The sequence below is a fragment of the Giraffa tippelskirchi genome, chromosome 8, assembly GCF_054371585.1.
Source record: "Giraffa tippelskirchi isolate mGirTip1 chromosome 8, T2T-mGirTip1v1.2.pri, whole genome shotgun sequence".
NCBI classification, from domain to species: Eukaryota; Metazoa; Chordata; class Mammalia; order Artiodactyla; family Giraffidae; genus Giraffa; species Giraffa tippelskirchi.
In genome coordinates, this window is record NC_137282.1 from 113,270,961 (window position 1) to 113,290,119 (window position 19,159).

The 19,159-nt window shown below is 45.2% G+C and overlaps 2 protein-coding genes across 5 annotated transcripts in view; both read right to left on the reverse strand.

Annotated features, from left to right (window-relative positions):
* The window catches only part of CREBRF (CREB3 regulatory factor), a 68,121-nt gene extending 65,428 nt beyond the window's left edge, over nucleotides 1–2,693 (reverse strand). For all 4 annotated transcript variants that reach the window (XR_014062186.1, XM_081520512.1, XM_081520511.1 and 1 more), the window contains exon 1: nucleotides 2,597–2,693. The gene's annotated coding sequence lies outside the window, so the exon portion shown is untranslated. The remainder of the gene's footprint in view (nucleotides 1–2,596) is intronic.
* Nucleotides 2,694–16,321: 13,628 nt separating this feature from the next.
* Nucleotides 16,322–19,159, reverse strand: part of ATP6V0E1 (ATPase H+ transporting V0 subunit e1) — a 29,110-nt gene continuing 26,272 nt past the window's right edge. The window contains exon 4 of the mRNA XM_081520518.1: nucleotides 16,322–16,812. The gene's annotated coding sequence lies outside the window, so the exon portion shown is untranslated. The remainder of the gene's footprint in view (nucleotides 16,813–19,159) is intronic.

The window sequence follows — 19,159 nt, forward strand, 5'->3', positions numbered from 1 at the left end:
ATACTAAAAATTAAACTTTAAAAGCAAACGGTGAAAAAAATAAATAAAAGCAAACGGTGAATTTAGTTCACAATCTTTTAAAACTTTGCTACAGTAATAGAATCAACATGCAAACTCACTGTACTTTCATTGTCATTTGTATTTAGCTCACCATCACCAGGAGACATACTAATTATTCCTATACTACTTATACTTGCATCCAAGAACCTACACACATTTAATTACTAAACTAAGTAAGACAGTTTTTGTAAAAGTTTGTTTCCCCCTGTCATGACAGAGAATGAGATGGTAAGTGGAGGTAATCTCTTCTTCTAGATATATTTAGCCTCTTTTATGCTTACTAGTCTAAAAATTCCAAAGATACTTTATTAATTACGTAAAAGAGTTACATCCAAATAAGTCTTGTTGAATCTATTTGCCATTCTTAGAATAAGACAAAAAAGGTGAGCAAGTACTTTCATTTGCCATAAAAATTATATTTAAGAACTCGAAGTCTATCAAATAATCAGGATTTATATTTTTATATATCCTTAACAGAACCGTGAGTCAATCATATCAAATACAGAAATCGATAAATCATTTATTTACCAATTCTTTTTCTCCAGTTAACAAAATAGGAGATAATGGCAAATTCCTAAATAAATACAGTCAACTCTTGAATAGTCCCTCACGATATACCTAAGGCATGTTCCTAACCGAAAGTGCTTAACCAAAGATGCATCAACACCCTGGATACCCTTGAGAATATCAAGAGAGTCACAGGTTGTAAGGTGACGTTAACACAGAACTAAATTAAGCATCTAATACGGCCGACGTGATGCCAAAATAATCATAAAACAAATAAAAGTAAAATAAGTGATTTTCTAATTACTCATACCATTTCCTCTTTCATCTTTGGTGTTTCTCCTAGCTATTTTGGATTACAAGAAAATGGGAAAAAAATATTTAAAAGTACAACCGAGTGACAGTTTACCATAAATCACAAGATTTACACAGAAGTCTCATTTTTTGCTTTTTTAAAAAAAGTCAGTCAGATCTTGATCCTATTTCTCACCTGCAGGGTATTCGCAAGACAAGAGTCCTAAAGAACCTTCAAACCTAAACAATTTTCTCAAGACTCAGTTTTTTCATGAAAGTATATTTAAGGGCTATCAATTTATGTAAGCAGGAGGGGCAAATTACTACCAGGACCAGGGCAAGCACGAAGGGCCTGATCTTTAGAAGGTATCCTGATGAAAAAAATGGAGACCCGCCCAGCCCTTAACTTTCTCGGCTTTTCTAGTCCTGGTCTCCTCCGTGCAAAATCCAAAAAAACAGAACTTCCTCCTCACTGCCTCCTTCTATCCGGGGCCTGGTGCACAAATTCAGACCGCTAGTTATCCAAGTACCTTCTTAAGGCAGTCTTAAGGCTCAAGCTCGCTCAGAAACAGCAAAAAGGTTTGCCTTCTTGGGTTAAAGGAGGGCAATTACAGGGTTTGGCGGCCGGGATTGTCAGGAAGCTTAAAGCCGAGAACGAGGGAGAACCCAGAAACTGAGCTCCATCTACTCCCAGGAACCATCCCCAAGGGGCGGCTAGACTGCCCTCGGTACTTCCCTGCCTCCTCTGCTCGGGTGGGGAGAGCGGTGGGTCGGGGTCAGGCTCCCCTGAGCTACTTCATCGTCCGATCGGACTCGCCTTCGGACACCCGAAACGCCCCCGGCCCGGCTCCCTTGCCCTTTGCCCTGTCTCCTCCCCTCTCAGTGACCCACCACCACCGGTCCCCTCCCATCTAACATGGCCGCCCCATCTGGCCCACCCCCGACACAGCCTAACAAGTTGGGGGGGGCCATCACACGGCCTCCCCCAAGCCTATTGGCGCGTAAGCCTCCGTCTGCCTGTTCCATTGGATGGCAGCGTCTGCCACTCTGCGCCGAAAGCTCCGCCTCCAAGCCGCCTCAAGCTGCTTTGAGAAGACATATAAACAAATCCCGGGAGGGAGGCCCCTCTCGGTAGTCACTGGGGCGGGGACGGGAAGGGGGAGCAGCTACCCCCGAGACACCCCTGCCTGGACACCCCCCAACCGCAGCCCGCGCCTCCTCGTCTCCTGCCAGCCTGGTTCCAACCTTCGTGGCCCCGGCCCTTCCTCACACGCCCCTCTCTCTCCTCCTCCCCCGCCAACCTCGCCTCCCCTCCCTTCCCCGGCCCCTCCCACCCGCTCGCTTCTCTGACAGGCCGGTTGCCGGCAGCCACGGCCCCGGGCTCCGAGGCAGCGGTAAAGGGCCAGGAGGCCTGGCAGGGCGGACGCTCGGCACTGCCCACCCCTGGCCTAGCCTGCCGCCCGCCCGGAGGTCCCTCTGCCGCTGCCCCGCGCTTTTATATAACCGTCCCGGACCGGGGGTGGGGGAGGGGAGCCGGAGTCCCCGTGACCGGCAGGCGGCAGCCTGCAGCCCGCGCGCCCCCAGACTCGGTCGTAGTCCTGGCCCCCGCCCCGTGCCGACCCGGCCCAGAGCCTCGGCGTTGCCGCCTCTTAGGCCAGCGGCCCTCCTCCGCCTCCCGCCCGGCTAGTCCCCTAGCCCAGGCGCCTGCGGGTTCCGGGCGGAGGGCAGTGGACCTCACCTGTGGGTGTGGGGGCGACTCAGGCGCTGGGTCTGGTTCCACTGCAGGGGCCGCGGCCCCTCTCCATGCTGCCTCGGGTTTGTTTTGTTTATGTCCTTCCTGACGGGTTCCCGGAAATCGCGTGACTCGCCCCCCTCACGTGGGCCGCGGCGAGGAGGAGGAGAGAGGCGGGGGCCCGCCGGCCTCGGGCCAATCGCGAAGCGCCCTGCAGCTCGGCCAATCAGGAGCTCGGGCCGGCAGAGTACCCCTATCACATGACGCGGGAGGGGCGGGTTGCCGGGAAAAACCAGGAAGAGGGGGCGGGGCGGGGGCTAAACCTGTCGCTGAAGCGTGGGCGGGGGCCGTCTCTGATATCTAGCTACATTCGCGTTTGTCAGGGATGTTCGTTTTCAAGTACTTTCACGTCCAGCATTATATCTAATATTACAACTACGCGGCGAGGCCTGAAGTGCCCGTATGCCCATTTTACAGTTTAAGTTCACTGAAACTTGAAGGAAGCTACGAAAACGGCATTAATTTAGGAGGGGGATTGATTGCATCCATTGTTTTGTGAATGTCCACAACCCCGTCTGAACCACTTAATTCAGTGAGAAACTGACCTTGCCTTCAGCTGTTCGTTCATTCTTTCAACTTACTGCGCACGTTTGCTCCAGACACTGAATTTCGTGCATCTTTAAAACGGCGTATGTACACAACCGTACATACAGAATGCTACTAGAAGCGCCTAGACAAACAAGCCTATATAACACTTCGACCTGAGTGTTTACGTATGTGTGTATGTTCCCTAAATCTGTTCATAATTACACTCAGTGGTAATATACCAATTTTTTAGATGGGAGAATTAAGGTTCAGAAAAGTTACTTGCACAAGGTCAGGCAGCTGGTAAATGACCCAGCTGAGACTAGAACCCAGTCCTGTCATTACAGCCTGTGCTTCCAGGCTGCTCTTTATGTTTCTTAAGGGCTCAGAATTCGTTTTCTAAGCACAGTACAGAAATCTGATTTTAGTAAGCAAAAAAAGGAGGATGTGGGAACAGAAATCCTTGGCCAGATTCCTTTAGGATGCCAGTGTTCTCTTAGGAGTAATTGCCTTTGAAAAAAAGGTGGCTCCTCTTTGCACACATGTAGGGAAGTAGTAATGTCAGTGTCAAAACCACACTTGAATCAGACTTTCATAGATCCTAAGCTTCAAGAGGACAAGGGCCAGCCTATATGGTTCATCTTCTGCCTTTCATGCCTGGCACATGGTCATTAAGTACTGGTTGAATAGCAACCTGGGTTTGAAATCTTGTTCTACTCTGTGTGAACCAGGACAAATTATTTAACCTCTGTGCGGCTCCTCTCGAAGTACCTCATGGGGTTGATATAAGAACTGAGTAAAAAAATTCATATAAAGCACTTACCATAGTATTTCACAAAAAGTGAGTACTTAATGAATGACAGTATGATTAGACTGTTTCAAGTACATCATTTAGAAGATCCATAGCAGACTAAATAGCAAGTAAAGATAGCTCTAGGCTTACTTTTAGTAGTTTAGCAGCTACTAAAATACTTTTGTACACAATATTAATAGATAAGGATATGTAGGTACCAAAGAGGAAAGTAAAAGTTAATCTTCCCTCTGTATCCTTCAAAATGAAATGAGGGAATGAATACTTTCCCTACTGCACAGGAAATGCATGCATGCTAAGTTGCTTCAGTTGTGTCTGACTCTGTGCAACCCTATGGGCTGTAGCCCACCAGGCTCCTCTGTCCATGGGAATTCTCCAGGAAAGAATGCTGGAGTGGGTTGCCATGCCCTCCTCCAGGGGATCTTCCCCACCCAGGGATTGAACTGGTGTCTCATGTCTCCTGCATTGGTAGGTGGATTCTTTACCACTAGCGACACCAGTAGCAGGATTATAATTGTTTTCTCAAGGCCAACACTTTGTTGTTATTTAGTCACTAAGTTATGTCCAACTTGTGGTGACCCCATGGATTGTAGCCACCAGGCTCCTCTGTTTATGGGATTTCCCAGGCAAGAATAGCAGAGTGGGTTGCCATTTCCTTCTCCAGATCTTCCCGACCCAGGGATCAAACCCAAGTCTCTTGCACTGGCAGGTGGATTCTTTACCACTGAGTCCCTGGGGAAGCCCCAAGGCTAAGATACCACCTTCTAATTTTCTGTATAAACTGGAGTTTAAAAACGAAACCCCAATAGAAAAACTAGCTTGCGAAGTATGGGCCAGGTTCCTCTCACTCATTCATGAGATTCATGCATTAAATCTCCATGGAATACATTACAGATGATCCTCACTCATAATACCATGTTTGCAAAAACTGCAGCAGATGGTTAGCTCTTCCACTGTTACTGCCCTTTGAATATAGGTATTTTCACCTCCTCTCCTGGGCAGCAGTTTCTTGGGCTCAAGGAGCACCCAGATTCTTTTCACAGCAGGAGGCTCTGCCCATTGAAAGCTCTTACTAGTGAATTACGTTGTATTCCCGCCTTTGCATCTTCTGTTGTCTTGGAAAGGACAGACTTTTGGCTAACAGAGACCTTTCCATCAAGGTTTATTAATGACTGTATCCTGCTCTGAAGTGAATGAAATCACTGACTCCTAATTGATTTGTTTCTCTGAGTTTTATCCTGCCAGATTGTGCCACAGTCAAAGTTGGCAGGGAGTTAGGACTCTGGAATAGCATTGCTTTGAGTTTCAGAAGGCTCTTCTTGTTCTAGTCACAAAGTGGTAACAAAAGGCTGTGACCACTTCCAACATGCTTGACCTTGATACTGGCAGAATCATTTCATACTGGGATAGCCTGAATGAGAAAAATATGTTTTACCCAAATATGAGACAATGAGGTAAAAAAGTAATACTTAAGACTCTACTGAATTCTTAAAAATAATTTTTATTTTGTGATTAGGTAACATATATACACCATACAAAATTCAAAAGGTATAAAAAGTATTTAGTGAATGTTAAGTCTCTCTCCCACCCCTGTTCCCTGGCCCCTCATGTCTCCTTCTCAGAACCAACCACAGTTACCCACACTCTCCGTATCCTTCCAGAGACACTGTGAATGCAGATGTTTCATCCACTTTACACCTTGATGTATTTGAACCACTATTCTTGGTGCCAAGACCCCAGTTGGAGCTCTACCACCAACTATGAGACCCAGAGTGAAGGGCTCGACCTCTCTGGGTTCTAATTTCTTCACCAGGAGGAACTGGATTAGAACCGGATGTTCTTTATGGTCCTTCTTGGAGTCCTCCTAAAGAGTTAAAATAACTGCTATAGGTCCTAACTCTCCTTTTGATCTAAAGTTTGCATGCTAATTTTTCATTAGAGCACAGACTGAGCCCTGCCTGATGATCATGCACACATCTTCTAAATGAGTGTTATCCTTTTGAATCTGTGTTTTCTTTCCAGACCCCTCCAGACCTGTGTGATATGTTAAGATTTCACAGCTTCAGAAGTGAGATTAATTAACTCAACACTGGAAGATCTCCAGGAAAAGCTGTGTCCTTCTGACACTTTGGAAAACTGATTTTCTTCCTGAGAAAGCTGGAGTGTTGCTGAGACAGAATCTAAAAGAGATACAAATTGATGCTTGGGAACTGACACCCATTCCTCTTTTGTCCCTCCTAAAAAATATTCTTTGGGGAAAGAGGAAAGGTCTTCCCATTGCCTCAGCCTCTCAATAGAATGCAGTGTTCTTTATGTGACAGTTCTGAGCTTTGGTTTCTTACTTCTCTCAGAAAGCACCAAAGTTCAGCCCCAAATGCACTTCCATAGTCTATCATTTACTTGTTTCCCGATTCCTCATGCTCCAAATCCCAGAACGTGTCCGCCAAAGGATAGGAGCTTCATAACTGCTTGTGGTCAGAAGGAACAACTTAATCTCCAAATCCTATTCAACCTCCATGTAGCTTAAGATCCCATATCTTTTATGAAGTCTGTTTCTATCATATCTCCCTTTAAAAAAAAAAAAAAAAAAAGTTGTTTTTTTTTAACGTGAACCATTTAAAAAGTCTTTCTTGAATTTGTTAGAATACCGCTTCTGGCATATGGGATCATAGCTCCCCGATCAGGGAGAGCTGAACTGGAAGATGAAGTCCTACCCACTGGACCGCCAGGGAAGTCCCTACCATATCTATTTTGGCCTTCATTAATCTCCTTCCTTCTACCACCCAACTGAGAATTTAATGTACTCACTGCTTTGCATCATTTGTAACGTGTGTTGATGTTATTTTATTAAATCAAGGGGCATAAACACTAATACATCCTTGAATTATGGGGAATGCAAGGCACATCCTTAGACAGCAGATTCAAGCTTGCTTAGTGATGGATAAAGGAAGAGAAAGTAAAAACAAAAAAAAACAAAAAACGTGACATTTGCTGAGTGCCTAAGGTGTACAGGAAGACACAGTCTCTACCCTGGAGGAACTCAGAAAGTGGTGAAGACTTAACTTGGGGAGCTGACAATTCAATAGAGTTTATAAGAGGGGAAGCCCTGACTTGGTTGTTAAGAACGTGATACAAAAGTGTTTCAGGGCAACTTGCTTGCTAAATGATTTAGGCAAGTTCCTAATCTATCTATGCCTTGGTTTCTGTCATCACCTGCCTCACAGGTTGATTCTGAGGATGAAATGCGGGGCCTGATGTCTCATAGGTACTGGACAGTGTTGGTCTCCCTCTCCTGCACCTTCCAGGGAGAAACATAACTAGAAGTCTCTTGGAAGAGAAGCAGCAGCTGAGAAGGGAAAGAAAGTGGCATGGCTGGAGAGGGCAGCAAGCAACGCAGACTGTTTGAGGACACCATTATCTTCCACGGCAGCATTCCCATCAAAATTGTTTTGTCTGTTTCACTAAGACTGAACATTTCTAGGACATCTAATCATTCCTGTGGGGTTCTTATTTTTTTGCTTTGATTTTGCTTTTTTTTGTCAGCGCTGAGCTGAACATACACTGTTAGTATCAGCCACTGTTACTGATAGCAAACCGGGAAGCGAGGGAATGAGAACAATCTAGCATTTGTTGTAGGAAAGACTCCCAAAGGCCAGGTACAATGAGACCTTCTTGTTGGGGAGGCCAGAAGTAGGATGATAAAAACAAAGCGGAGGAACAGACTGATAAGAAGCAGGAACCAAGACCTGTAGCCAGATAGCAGTTTGCTGAACTACAAATAGAGGCGCGTTCCAAAAGGCCCAATCAGGCGTAAAACTGTGAAGTTGGATTTGAAACACAGGAAGTAAACAGTCCAGAGAGGTCACTAAAGAAAAGAAAAGTAATAAAAAGCTCAGAGAATTGACGGTAAATTTAGGGGGTCCTGTGTATCCAAGGTTTTTTCCCTCTACAAATTCACAGGGCTTCCCAGGTGGCACTAGTGGTAAAGAACCCGTATAAGAGACCTGAGTTCAATCCCTGGGTAGGGAAGATCCCCTGGAGGAGGGCATGGCAACCCACTCCAGTATTTTTGCATGGAGAATCCCATGGACAGAGGAGCCTGGCGGGCTACAGTCCATGGGGTCACAAAGAGTCGGACATGACTGAGCACACAGGCAGGCACAAATTCACAAGGTCATAAATTTCCTTCATGCTACAGAGAAACCAGGGATGGTGCCATCAGTCTTTAGTTTTCAGACTGTTTTCACAAGGTCCAGCCCAAGAGTGGGTGCACAAGATAAATGGGTGTAATGTACCTGCATTCACACCAAGCACAGAGCACATTAACAAACCTGAATGCCAGCTGTGAGCTCTATCATGTCAGGAGGGCGGTGCCAGGAGGAAGCCTCATTAATCTACCCCCATAACTCAGTGCCTTTCTAGGCTCCTGCAGGGCTGCCTGCCTTTCTATACAGACCCTCAGAGCACTGGTTCCCTGCAACCTAGGTGGTGCACCCATCACTCAGGCCAGGATTCAGCCAGGATTCTGACTGCAGGAGTCCTGGTGAGCTGGCTATCACTGTTCCCTGACACCCTGACAACCAGTCACCTCAACATGAGGACGCTTCTTCCCCATGTTGCCCAATCACCTTTCCCCAGTCTGACAAAAGCAGAAGTCACCTTTGGGGAACTTGGGAGTAGCAGATGAAACCAAGTGCGGATCAGGACAAAGTCTGGGGCAGTTCCTCTTTCCTCCTAGCAAAGGAAGTAATAAAAAGATTCAGGCTCCTGCCAACTCCACAGGAGAAGAGAGGACCAGGTCAGTGGTTTTCTTCTCTCCTCTGGTTGGGGAACAGAGAAGTAGGGAGTAAGTATTAGAAAAGAGGGAAATGTACTATACTGCTTTCTGCCTTGCCCCAACCCAATCACACTTGAGTGAGGTGTAAGGCAACACAATAAAGTCCTTAGGGTCTGGCACCCAACAAACCTAATTGAAGGTTAGTTATTGTTGTTATTATTAGTAACAATGGCTCTGAAGTTTTCTGGGGCTCTGATGAAAGCTACATACTCGCTCCCCAGAAAAACTCACCCAAGTATACACAAATCTAAGTTTGCAGGTGATTTCAGGGGATGTACAGCTATTTGTGGTAATACTCTGATTAGGACCCCTCGAGGTCAGAGGAACACTACTCCAACCAATAGAACAGTTGCATAATTTGCAGGTCCAAGTGCAAAATGAGAATGTAGGGACCCCTTGTTCAAAATTTAAGAATTTCATGATGACAAGAGCACAACAGTAAACCAAGGGCAGGACCCTTCTCTGCATGGCATGGCGTGACTGCACAGGCCCCACACCCGCCCAGCTGGCTCACCAAGACCTCAGAGCTCTAGGTCAGACAGCTGTACCTTTGCTTTAAGCAAATGCAGTATCTCAAGAATGGAACTTACAAAAAAAATGCATTTGAAAGCTGGCTGCCCATAGGACTCTTCCTGAGCAAGCTTGTCGAGATCAAACACTTGAACGAGCCAGAGATCCTGCCCAGTGAAGCTTTTGCAGCCTGGTGGCCTGGGGGAAAAGACCCATAAATTATAACCGCTGTGATGACAGGAATCAGCCACAGTTGCTGCGGACACCGAGAGTGGTCATAATTTAGGGAGGTGAGCACCCCCAGGGGCTAACTCCAGGGTGAGCACACTGAGATTAAAGGGTGCTAGGTGTTCCAGGCAGAGGGAGGTGAGAGAGGGGACGATGCTTTGCCCAGACCTGCACTCTCGTGCACACGAGACGTCGTGCCTGAAAATCCCACTCCTGCCCCTGCTTTTCAGAAATGTCAGCAAAGAGCAGGCTGTGTGCCCCCTCCCTTGGACACTCAGGTGTGGGTGAGGGCTGTTCCTTTACCACCTGTGAAGAAGCTAAGACTGCAAGACCTCAAGGAGGCCACGTAAGGAAATTGACCCTGGGACAAAATGCCATGGAGACTCAGTGGCAGGCCGGGACTCTGCCATCAGACGCCTCTGGGATTGAATCCTATTACCTCTAAGTAGTAGTTTGTGGCCTTGTGCCTCAATGTTTTCATCTGTAAAATAGAGATAATCGGGTTATTTATCTAGCTGGGTTATTGTGGGTATTAAGCACATTAACATATGTGAAGCATTTAGAACATCTTGCTTATGCAGCTGCTACATAAATGCTAGCTATTATCATTAGCAATAGGACTGATAACAATGATGGAAAAAATGGGGGGGGGAAGCAGTTGCAGCAGAGTCCCAGACCTCAGAGATGGGAAGAAGCTTGGGTGTGGGTAAGTGAGGAAGGGAAAGTTGGAGGCCCTGTAACCATACCCTCTGAAAGGGCAAAAACCTTTGGAATGAGAGGACCTTTGATGGGACTTCTTGGTGGAACTGCTTAAGTCATATAACCTTTGTTGACCTCAATTTCTCCAACTGTAAAGAAGGAATACTGTGTTCCACTTACTTCTCTCCCCACCTCTAAAGAGGGGGTGCTCCTCAGGTCTCCAGCCTAGACGTGACTTCTCACTCTACACACTCTTCTCAGCACCCATACCCATGCCCACAGCTTCAGTTCTCTCCATACTGGTGCCTCATGTTCCCTCCTCGAGCCCGGTCCTCCTTCTCAACCTCCAGGCCCATGTAAAAAGTGCCCGCTAGGTATCTCCACATGGATCCCTCAGGCACCTGCAAACTCTGTCTGACTGAACTCATCATGGCCCCAAATCTCAGTGAAAGTTGCCATGGTCCACCCAGCAGAAACCAGAGTGTAATCCCTGAGTCCGCCCAACCCCCAACATCCATCAGCCATGTGCTTGTGCTAATAAAGATGGCCCCAGTACAGCTACTTCTGACTTCATTTCACTCCTGTTTCCACAATCCAGGACACCTCTCCTCTCCTAGACTCTGGCAACAACTTCATCACTTGTCAGCCTAGAACACTTCACTCATTCCTGCTTGCCTAGCTCTTACTCATCCTTCGGGTTTCCACTTAAAGGTTATTTCCTTTAAAAAACCTTCCTCCACCACTTACTGAGTGTCTCTAGTCGACTTAACCAGCAGTCTGTACTTGCTAAGGTCGTGGACCTCTATCGAGTCCACTGCTAAACTCTAAGTTCTAGGAGGTCAAGGACTGAGTTTCTTCTGTTTACCACTGTCTTGAGCAACTAAGAGCAGAATAGACTAGGAGCTGAAAATGCCTGTTGAACGTTGCCGAAAACCTTACGTGGTTTGAAAAGTCACACTTAGCTTCTTAACTCACATTTCCCCAGACACAGCGCTTCTACAGAACGTCTGCTCCTCTTGTTCTCTTTTGGGACGGCACCCACAGCAGTACCACACTTCGGACAGTGGGGAAAAACTATGGAAACCGTTTCAAAATCCTGACGGCAATTTAAACAGAAGCCTGGCTGGATTCAGGTGGGTAGCCGTCTTTGGTGCCGAGCATCCTCAGCTGAATACTCCTGTTTTGGAGTTGGCTGGGAGGTAGTGGGAGTTGGGGAAGAAAGGGCCAATACATTTCACAAGGAGGGGGTTTGGAGAGAAACATCACCACAGTCTGAATGAAAGGCTTGCTTGGAGTGGCTGGGAGTGGAAGAACAGTGGGGCTTTTTCTAGCCCGTGTGGGACCCCAGAACATTCATACCCCAGGCTTCCACTTTTCTGTGTGGGCAGAATCAAAATCAATGCTCCCTTTTCACCTCCTCACGTTGTCACTATGAGCACCTACACAAAGGGAGGCCGGCATTTCATCAGCTGAATGCTCTGCACTCCGTCCTGCACGCTGCAAACACTTAATCAGGAGTGCTGTGTGCACGCACGGATTTCATTGGTTCAGAATAGCTTCAGTGTTTCAATAAACCTAGCTGACTTCATTTCCCTTGGCCCTGAATTACTCTTAAAAAAAAAAGTGTATGTGCGTGTAAGCAGGCGCGTGAAAAAAGTATGTGTGTGTGCGTTTGAGTACGGGCGTGAAAAAAGTGTGTGTGCGTGAGCAGGCACATGTGTGTTATACAGTGTTTGAAGAAGTACTAACACTATTCTGACAATGTTCCCCCACAAAACACCATTCTTTTCCAGTTATAAAATACATGCTCTTTGTGAAAAATCTGGAAGTACACAAAGCTGTAAACAAAATAATCACGAGCAACAATTTGGTCTATTTCTTTTTCTTTCTATGCACGTAAGTTTGAAATCCTGTGGGGTTTTTTTCCCCCCCTTAACATAATATCCTATTATCTTTCGTTATTAAAGAAACTTATTTTTTCTTCTTTTTATTCAAATATTACAGCTTCATTGGAGAAAATGCTGAAAAGGAAAAAGAAAATTAAAATCATTTGCAATTACCATCCAGAGGCAATGTTAATAGTTTGTTATTTGTCTTTTCAATTTCTTTTCTAGGCATATATTTTGAGGAAAAGATGATTAAATGCACCAGGATATTCCTTTACTGGATACACCATGGTTTATGTGAGCATTTCCTTTTGTTGAGCATTAAGGTTGCTTTTGAACAATTCTGGTATGAAAAGTGTTCTTTACGATAGCACTTGACATTGTTTTCTTCCCTTAGAAAAATTATGGATTTTCTACAATTAATTTCATACATTCAATTCTTAAGAGAGAAAACTGAAATGAAGGAACAGGGGAAAAAGTAATACCTAACTTTTGCTTAAGAGTCCATCGCCATTTTAAATACATCTGTTCTTCAAACAGAAGAGAACTCTTACATAGAGGAATGGGGACAAAACTATTCTAAAATGCCGGACATATATTTTAAAATATAATTTAAATATAATTTTAAAAGGAGCAGTTGATTTCCAATTTTTGGAAGACAAAATCCAGGGCCAAATCTTCTATGAGTCTGAGTGACAGCTTAAAATAATTTTGCATCCACATGTCAGAACATCTACCACTCTTAAAAGAAAACAAAAAAGAAAACCCAAACAAAAAACAACAGAAAAACAAAACAAAACAAAAAACTGGCCAGAAGAAATAAACAAAAAGGTGCTACTTCTGAAGCAACATCCAAGGACTAGATAATAAAAAACTGTTGGGTCAGTGCTAAGGGTATAGACATCATTGCATGTTTAAGGAAAACAACAAAAATGGTGTTAAAAGAAACGAACAACCCTCAGATGACATCTTCAAAAGCATGCCAGAAACTCTCCCGTTCTGGTGCACGACCTGGTAGAGCCTGGAAAGGCAGGAAGGATGTGGTCTAGACACTTATGCTATGATTATTTCTAAGAGATCCATCGCCCTGCTCAGAGATCAGGCCTGGAGCCCGGTGTGTGCCTTTTATTTTTGTGTAACCCAAGTACAAATGACTAAACAAAAGGGAAACCATACGTTTAAAAAAAAAGTCAGCTGCCCCTCTGGGGCCTATCTTCATAGAAAAATATAATCAGTGGGTCCTAGGGATTTCATCATTTCTTCAAAAAATATCCTTTGTGTATTATCGTAATTTACAAATCATCTTTACCACCAAATACCTCATTTGGTAACAACCTCATATAGCAGAAAAGGGCAGGTATTATCACCATTTTATAGATGAAAAAACTGAGACTTGAATATTAAATGATTTTCCCAAAGCCACATTACTAGAAAGCGATGGAATAATTGCAAAGCTAGGCCCTCTCCTAGTCTAATGATCAATCCCAGGCCACACCATGTTCACCGAGCCAGACTTTGGAGGAAAGAAACACTTCCAGTATCCTCTCAAAGGGCTGGATGGTGCTCCTTCCAACCTGGGCCCTGGCAGGCACTGGAGCAAGGGCACTCTCAAGGGAAAAACTGTTCACAGGTGTTCATCTCAGATTCTGAGTTGCTGTAACAAAATGGTTTGATTATTAGGGAGGAAGTGAAGAGAAAACATGTATCTGAGTTTATACATTAATTGCATTTAATATTCTTGAGAATTTCATACATGAGGAAACAGACTCAAAGGTTAAGTAACTAGTTGGGCCAAGGGAACTTACTGAATTTTGCCCACAAAATCTGAGTGGATCTCATCATTCCTTCATTTCAATGACAGTAATACAGCTGGGTGGTGACAGAGTCACAGAACCTGGCCGTTAAGGGCTTGAAATCTGTCTTTCAGTGGGGGTAGATTTGAGATGGGGTAGGGTGCGGGAAGAGAAGGCAATGGCAACCCGCTCCAGTACTCTTGCCTGGAAAATCCCATGGACGGAGGAGCCTGGTAGGCTGCAGTCCATGGGGTCACGAAGAGTCGGACACGACTTCACTTTCACTTTTCACTTTCATGCATTGGAGAAGGAAATGGCAACCCACTCTAGTGTTCTTGCCTGGAGAATCCCAGGGACGGGTGGGCTGCCGTCTATGGGGTCACACAGAGTCGGACAAGACTGAAGCGACTTAGCAGCAGCAGCCGCAGGGTGCAGGAAGGAGGTGTCTCTGATCCCCAATCTGGCTAGGAAATGAGTTCCTTTTTTCATCATAGGCTTTATGCTGAGGCTTCAGTAGGGCTTTGGTTTGGAGAAAACCCTCTAGTTTCAGGCCTGAGCTGCTGCCTTTTTAGGGCCTTTACCTTCCCTGAGAGCTTACTGAGCAGGATTTTCCAAACCTCCCTGGCACATCGCAGGCCCTTTGGTGCTCACATCCCTGCTGTGAGAGCAAAGCAGCACACGGACCTTCCTTGCCTCTCTCTGTAGGAACTGGGTCACACCAAATGGCCAGCGAGACCGAACGCAAACAGCAATGTAACCCAGCTTGCCCCACTAATGTCTAACCTCCAGAAGTACAAAAATGGATTTATACAAAGTGACACAACAAGGCAGAACTCAGGGACTTGGATCAGCCAGGGTCATGACCTCTGCCTTCAACTATGCCATTAAATCGGAAGTGAGAAGAGCCCCCCAAGAGCTGCACAGACGCCACAGCCCAGGGCTGCTGCGCTGGACCCATGGAGGCTCCTACAGCTCACGCCGTGCTGAAGTCAGGACAGGCAAAGGCACCACTCAACAAAGCACCACGCCAGGGACAACAGGAGGCTCAGCTTCAAACTCACGGTGGTCTGCTGGGAAGCAGGCTGGGGTGGGAGCTCAAAAGGTTTCAGACTGACAGCCAGTAATGCTGGGCAGTAGGGCCTGACTCAAAGAATCTGGGTACACAGCTGCACATGCCCCCAACCGTGATCTGGGCTCAAAGACTGTGGCATCCTTTTATGTACCCACAGTAACCACCAGCATTGCTTTCTTAGATGACAAATAACAATGAAGGGTCAAATAAGTTGCTCTGATGGGAGACAGCCTGGTCATCCACAAAGGCAGAATTCTTCCCTCTCACCCAAGCCCCAGAGTCGGCTCCTGGCCAGCGGGACACTGAGAGGCAGGGTGCAAGGAAGACGCGCTCTAGAGTGGAAATTAGAAAACACGGATCTCCTCCCTGTCTGCCCGTGACCAGCTCCCTTAAACTGGGCCGGTAACCCTCCTTGTCTGGGCTGAGATTCCTTATTTATAATGAAATGATGGGGTAGCAGGTATCACTATGGTCCTTCAACATCAAATCTTCAGTGTTTTCTGGATTCCATGAAATTACCTGAAGAAGCCTGTTTGCTGCAAATGTAAAGGATGGAGTTGCCTCTTAGGGAAAACTTTAAGTTCAAAATGAAAGAAAAGAAGGAAAAGAAAGAAATGAAAGCAGGCGAGTCACATCAACTTGAAACTCTCTTTGGTCATAAGAACAGCAAAGCAATGAGTTCAGATAGTTTGGGTGGAAAAGAAAAGCACAAACTGCAAAACAGGAAATCCATTCTTGGCTGGCTGTCAACGAGCCGTGAGCTGGTGAAAACTTAGAACCATTTTCACTTTTAATTTCTTAAATCTATTATAGTCCCTAAGTTACTGAAGTACTGAGATGCCCACTACTAAAACACACAATGACTGTCCCCGTCCCAGGCTCCTTAACCACTTGATTTTTCAGTCCCATTTCCGATAGGGAATGGTACAAGGAACTGCTGGTTCTGGTCTGTCCCTGTGGCTGGCACTGCCCCTCTACCTGCCCAGCATCACGACTACATGTTTATGGACAATGGTGAAACACGGCCTTGATCTCTAGTTCTATGTATACCAACCTTACCTCCCAGTAGCCTTCCAGCTCTTGAATTTGCAAGGACCCAATATCCACTTCTTTGACTCCTCCAGTGGCTACAGCAAGCACCGAGATGTTTATTGGATGGTTAAGAAATGTACTTACCAGATTCTTCAGTCATTTCAAAATACACAACCAGGTGGATCCATCCAAGCTAAGTTTGGAAGTACAAAATAATTTTTCAAAAAGGCCTTATCTAGAGATAGAAATGAATTTATTTAACAAACACCAAAACCAGGTTTCCATAGAAAGCAGAAAAATAATTTATTCCAAAAGATGGCAGAAATAAGAAATTCAACCCGAAAATACTTTGGTATAATTCTGTGGGTCAGACTTTCCCTGGAAAACATGTTCTCCTAATGACTGCCCCACTGGAGACTTATTGTCATGTAACAGTTTTTTAAACACTCCGCTGATTCACATGTTGTGAGCAGGCAGGAGCCATCTTCAAATCCATCGGTTCCAAGGAGAGAGTAACGCTATTTCTCAGAAGACCAGTACTTTCCATCTCGAAGAGTACATAAACATTTTACAGAGGCAGTACAGTTTAGCTTAAAGAGGCACATCATTCAAAGGGTAAAAAAGGTGACAGGAAAAAAATAACTGCATTGTAGAAAAAGGTATCAAATGTGGGTGAATGTTTAAGGCAGTTGATGGCCACAGTGGGCACGTCAAGGAGGTGGTCTGGGTGTGAAGGGGATTTTGCATCTAGAGGAGTTCTCTCCGTGACCTGCAAAACAAAACCGTTCCAGTAATTGGGCCTTTCCACCATCCTCAGGAGAGCAAAAGGGTAACCCCGAGAAAGTCAACCAGGCTAATCATTTCAAATATTGTGTTGGCCAAAAGGCCTGTTCAGTGTGGAAAATATCTGAACAAACTTTTTGGCCAACACTATATACAGGTGCTCCATAAATGCTTGAATGAAAGTGAGCTTAGTTAAAATGCAAGGTTCCAGCAGGGCTGTAATAAGAGGTCCGGGTAGCAAGGACAATGCTAAACCGAGGAGCCCAAGTCCCGGTTGACAGTGTTATAGAAAGCAGGAAGAGTAGTGGACTGTAACCAATCACACTGGGGTCTGACAAGTTCACTTGGCCTTCAAGACCCTGTATTTGCACTTCTCCTCCGATAACAAGGAAGCCAGGCTCCCACAGGCGGGCAGGCTTTTCCCTATGTCAAACTCAACAGCAGGCTGCTTGGTACTCGAGGTGGCTCAGCATTCTTGCCACCCCAAGTGTAGGTGACAAAGGAGAATTTTTCTAGAGGTTTAAAGCTGCAACACCACCTTTGCAGAGCTAGCAAACATTTAAAATAGGTATCTTCACACAGTGGTCTCATGAACTCCTTCATGTAAAGCTGATTTTGTGTTTTATAAATAAAGTCACATATGCTTACTTTTGAAATTAAAAAAAAAAAAATAGAAGAAAATTAAATAGTGTCTTTAAGAGGCAATTTCCACACAAGCACTGAGTTAGTGGGAAAACAAGCTGGTTATGACCCACCATTTGCCAGAAGAGGTTTATTTAGGTGCAGGTGGAGTGAGGGGCTAGTTAAAATTCAGATGAGGTGTGGTTGTGGCAGGCAAATCTGACAAAGATTGAAGATTGAAAAACCCACAGGTAGACTAGATGGGCTCTTGAGATTTTCCAAACCAGTGGGCACACCCAGGAGAATCCACAGTGCAGGGTGATTAAACGACAGGTTTCCCAAGGCCCTGGGGCCAAGGTGCCCGGAAGCAAACACGAGACTGCTGCTAAGTCTTCCTGGAGCAAACTGGACAGGCTGCCCTGGATGGTGGAAAGCACCAGACTGCTGGGGGACCCGCTAGGGCAGGACACTGTAAACAGTTAACTGAAGATGTAATTAGAGGGCTTTTTTTTTTTTTACCACGTATTAAGGAAAACAACCACAGCAGGCCAGGTAGGGGTAATGGCCAGAGCTACCAGTTTCTTCCATGGCTTCATAAAACCTTGTGTGCGTGCTCGGCCACTCAGTAGCGTCCGACTCTGCAAACCCATGAACTGTAGCCAGCCAGGCTCCTTTGTCCATGTGACTTCCCAGAAGAGAATACTGGAGTGGGTTTCCATTCCCTCCTCCAGGGGATTTTGCCGATCCAGGGATCGAATCCGCATCTCCTGCACTGGGCAGGTGGATTCTTTACCGCTGAGTCACGAGGGAAGCCCTTCAGAAAAACTTTCCTCCAATCTGATATCATTTTCTCTTCTCCTCCTTTAAGCCAGCGGAACAGCCCTCTTCATAGCCCAGAGTTTCAGGCAGATTATTAATTTTTCTTGAGAATATTTGAAGTAGTGAAACCAGATTTTTGTGTATGTGTTAATTTCTATGAAGAGCATACTGGTGAGACTTCCTCGTCGTTTAGACCCTTCTGCTCAAATGAACAACCACAAAAGAGGAAAACGAGTCTTCACTTTTTAAAAACCACATACAGAGATGAGATGATTTTCCCTCAAGCTCAGTGATACCGGTTTAAGATCAATGTGAGCGAGCGTTATGTTCAGTGGCACAGACTTGTGGTCTGATTTTCGAGTGAATTAAAGAAGCATATATTCTAATCGTCTCTCTGATATGAAACAGCCATTTTGGGAAACTCGACCAAAGGGTCCATGTTCTCATTTTGTAAAGTAACGGAATCACAAGGCTACTTTCAGCTAAGATTGAGAATGAAGACAACGCTAGAACCAAGAAATCTGTTCAGGGAAGAATGATTGAATATATTTTTTTAAACAAAGAATAGGTATCATTTTTATCTTTTTCACTCCAGATAAATTCACAAAATAATTCCTTCTTTACTATTATGTGTAATGTATATATTTATTGTTGGAAATTAACTACAAGAGGTATTTAATCAAACTAAAGGCATGAGTGCTTCACAATTCAAGGCAATGCACTGAATGGATGGCAAAACCTCGAGAGCCAAATACACTTAGGAGAGAAGAGATCACTGTGAAGCCACCGTGGCCAGCAAACACAGTGCAAGGATTTGCAAGCTGGACATTCAAAGAGAAAACATCAGAAAGAATGAAGAGAACAGGTGCGTGGAGACAAGAAACCAGAACAAT